This window comes from Dasypus novemcinctus, chromosome 7 (genome assembly GCF_030445035.2).
Source record: "Dasypus novemcinctus isolate mDasNov1 chromosome 7, mDasNov1.1.hap2, whole genome shotgun sequence".
Classification (NCBI taxonomy): domain Eukaryota; kingdom Metazoa; phylum Chordata; class Mammalia; order Cingulata; family Dasypodidae; genus Dasypus; species Dasypus novemcinctus.
Genome location: NC_080679.1, coordinates 3,772,241 through 3,776,165, shown reverse-complemented (window position 1 = coordinate 3,776,165; position 3,925 = coordinate 3,772,241). Strand labels below are relative to the sequence as shown.

At 43.0% G+C, this 3,925-nt stretch overlaps 1 non-coding gene across 1 annotated transcript; it reads right to left on the bottom strand.

Annotated features, from left to right (window-relative positions):
- Nucleotides 1–461: 461 nt before the first annotated feature.
- On the bottom strand, nucleotides 462–618 carry LOC111759274 (U1 spliceosomal RNA). The gene has a single exon (XR_002793324.1). It is a non-coding gene; the product is annotated as a U1 spliceosomal RNA (small nuclear RNA).
- Nucleotides 619–3,925: the final 3,307 nt, after the last annotated feature.

The following is a 3,925-nucleotide window of genomic DNA, read 5'->3' as shown; positions in this document are numbered from 1 at the left end:
AGGTAGTTGCAAAGTCAGCCCTAGTGAGAAGAGGCAAACTACTCATGGATAGAATATCTCCTTGCATGTCTCTGGTAGCATGTTCCTGTATAAAGCATTTGCATTTTATTATTGGAATATTTCTTTTATTTATTTATTATTGGAACATTCTTCCTTATTAGAATGCTACTCTGACATTGCCCAAGACAAGATTATTTTATGCCCTTCAGTTCTAGGGCAGTTTCAATTAGTGCCAAATTACAAAGTAATAATTACCTCTCATATGGCATATACCATCTTGCCATATCTGGAAATTTTCTGGTTCCCAATTCCAGTGATCACCTCTGGGTGGCACTAATGGGCTTTTGCCACAAGTTCTAATCTGTGTAAGTCTGAGTTTCTGATACTTGCAGAATCATCAAAGTATGTAACATAAGGGCCCAAAGGCATCGATGGAGATACCACTTTTTTTTTTTTTAATCAAGAGGATAGCACGAACACAGTTCCCCCCTCACAAATTATGCAGCTGAGTTTTTTACACTTGGGAAAATCACAGTGGTCAGCACATCTGGGATGCAATGGGTAAGTCTTGTCCTGGGAAAACCACTTTTGTGGTCCTGGTTTCTCCCCTGCCACTTTCCACAATTCAGACAGTCTGCTTTTGTTCAAGCCTCTATTCAAATGCAGCTTGCTTTTGGGTATCTTTTTGCACAGGCATTAGCAACATTTCCAGATGTGTTCTCTAAAATCCAAACAATGCAACCAGATGCAGAGTTTCTTGCTGAGTTCCAGAACTAGGCAATGACAGTTGCCTGTAAAAGTCATGGGTGAAAAAAGATCACATCTCCCGTTACGTTTACCAGAACTGTAGATGGTGCTGGGGTTTAATACATACTCAGAGGATCTGAATCTCTAGACTGACCATATGATAGCCAGGCCCTGAGCCTCAACAGACTTTAGCTCCTACATTCTGGTTTATTGGACTTACCCCACTCAGCTAACATGGAGTTGAAGAAGGTCAACCACCACACCAGGGAGCCAAGAGAGCCTACACCTGAAAGCAGGATTGCATCCAGCATCCATGTGGAATCCAAGCCCCCTCTTGATATAGATGTGGAGAGGACACAACCAATCCAAGGTCCACAGGATGGAGGAATAGAATATGGATTAGAGTGGACTTACTGATATTCTATTCATGAACTATTGTGAATAGTAATCAAAGAAAATGTGGCATTGGTGTGGAGAAAGTGGCCATGGTGGCTGTTGGGTGTGGGGAATGGGAGGAAGAGATAAGATGTGGAGGCATTTTTGGGACTTGGAGTTGTCCTGGGTGGTGCTGCAGGGACAAGTACTGGACATTGTATACTCTCCCATGGCCCACTGGATGGAACGTGGGAGAGTGTGGGCTATGATGTGGACCATTGACCATGAGGTGCAGCAGTGCTCAGAGATGTATTCACCAAATGCAATGAATTTCTTGTGATGATGGAGGAGATTGTTGCTATGGGGGGAGGAGTGGGGTGAGGGGTGTGGGGGGTATATGGGGACCTCATATTTTCTGAATGTAATAAAATAACAAATTTAAAAATATATATAAAAAAAGCAAAAAAAAAAAAATAAGTCATGGGTGACTTTGCTCAAGTTATTCCTAAAAAATTCACCCTTTGGCTGGGTCCTAGGATCTTTGCTAGGTGGATCAGTCAGCCTCTGTTCCTTAAGGGAAACTACTTTATCAGAGTCTTATCTGACCTGGAGAAAAACCAATAGATGGCTCTAGACTCCTAGTAGCCTTCCTGTATCACATAAGAGTGGAATTAAAAAGACTAAGAAATGCTTTTTAAGGTCCCAGCATGGACTTGGGTCCACTGAAAATCGAGGTTTAATAAAATTATAGAAGCCTTCCTCTTCCTCTCCACCAGCAGGGCTCCAGTGTGAAAACAGTGAATTAAACTGACAGAGATGCAAGGCACAGGCTCTACTTAAGAAATTATTGGGGAAACCCAAAAATTATAGAGAAGGGAACAAAAATAAGGAAAGTAGAGGAAACCAAAGTCTCTGACACAGCTACATCAAAAATAAACACAGCCCTGGAAAGAATAACATAAATTACACATGAAAACCCTGATTATCTCATTCCTATTATGAGATGCACCATATCTGGCACTCAACAAAAAACTACAGGAAAACTACATGGCATGCCAAAATTAAAAAATAAAAAAAGTCAGAAGAGACAAAGCAAACATTATAACCAGATTTAAATATGACATATTTGGAATTACAAGATTGGGAATTTAAAGTAACTATGATTATTATGTTCATGGCTTCAGTGGAAAAAGTATATAAATTGCAAGATGGTGTTGGATTAGTGCACCCACATCATCTACATAAAAAGGCTGAGTGGGGGAAAATCCTGCTTGAGTGAGCTGTTTTGGGAACTGGCAAAGCAGGAGGTCTCAGGGCACCAATCTGGAGAGAGTGGGACAAAAAGAGTGATTGCTCAAAGTTAAACTGAGTTTCTGGCACTTGAGGCTGGAGCTGTGGGACAGCTAAGCCCCTCCCTCAGGGCAGGAAGCTGCAGGAATCCCTGACCCTTGCAGGTCACCCAGGCAGAGGAGACAAACTCTGAGAGTCATAAAGGTTCTGGTGAAGGGCGGAAGGGGTCCCCAATGTGTGGGTTCAATTGTCTTGACTTCCTTTTATGAGCTTTGAGGAGCATACCAGTTGGCCTAAAGAGAAACCAGGAAGAGGGGAGAGGCAAATCTGCTGAGGCAGCCTGATTTACCTAATCGCCCTGGGATAGGGAAAATTGGCCTGGGATAAGGTGGAGTCAGGCAATTAACTAGTCCTGTGCAACACACCTAAGGGAGGGGGACAGTAGGAAGTACTTAATAAGCTTCCAAGAGCATATTTAGGGTTCCCTGCAAGGAGTGGGTGCTCTCTCTCAAAGAGAATGAGAGTCATTTTTTTCTGTGGTGAGTTAAGTCACGAGGGACCCATTTGAATTTCAAAAGGGAACTCACACATTGCATCCTGCTACCCTGGGAGAGAAAGCAGTTAGAATAAAATGGGGAAGGACAGATTCCTAATCAGCAGTTTATCCAATTGCAAAAAGTCAATCCTGCCCGAGGGAAGGGACTCTTTCTGAAGAACTCATCAACCCAACAAGAAAGTTTAACTCAGTGGAGAAGTTTCTGCCTTGAATATGCAGGGTCTCCAGTTCATTTCCCAACTCCTCTTAGAGCAGTGACCCACTGGGATACTAAACATCTAGGTGATGCTTTAGGGAAAGTGTAGGAAAACATAGACATTATCCTCGTATTAGCTTCCCTTGGGTTTCTCATTTTTCCTAAAAAAAAAAAAAGATTACTTTTGTTACATAATTTAATTTAGCTTACTCACTAAAACCCAGTTCAAAAGCTGCAGCAAGAAAGCTTCAGGGTAATCGACTGATAAACACAGGCAGCCTGACGTGCTCCAGAGGGGCTTAAGAGGGAAGGCTGTTTTCTGCAGTGTTTGGTTGAATCCCTGCTTGTGGATTTTCTGGTTTTCTTTGTTTTTGTTTTTAATTGATTTTGTAAAAATATTACATTAAAAAAAATATGAGGTCCCATTCAACCCCACCACCCCCACCCCACCACTCCCCCCCTAGCAACACTCACTCCCATCATCATGACACATCCATTGCATTTGGTAAGTACATCTCTGGGAATCTCTGCACCTCATGGTCAATGGTCCACATCATGGTCCATACTCTCCCACATTCCATCCAGTGGGCCCTGGGAGGATTTACAATGTCTGGTGATTGCCCCTGGAGCACCATCCAGGGCAACTCTAAGTCCCAAAGGCGCCTCCACATCTCATCTCTTCCTGCCATTCCCCATACCCATCAGCCACCATGTCCACTTTTCCCACTCCAGTGCCACCTTTTCTCTGTGGACCTTGGATT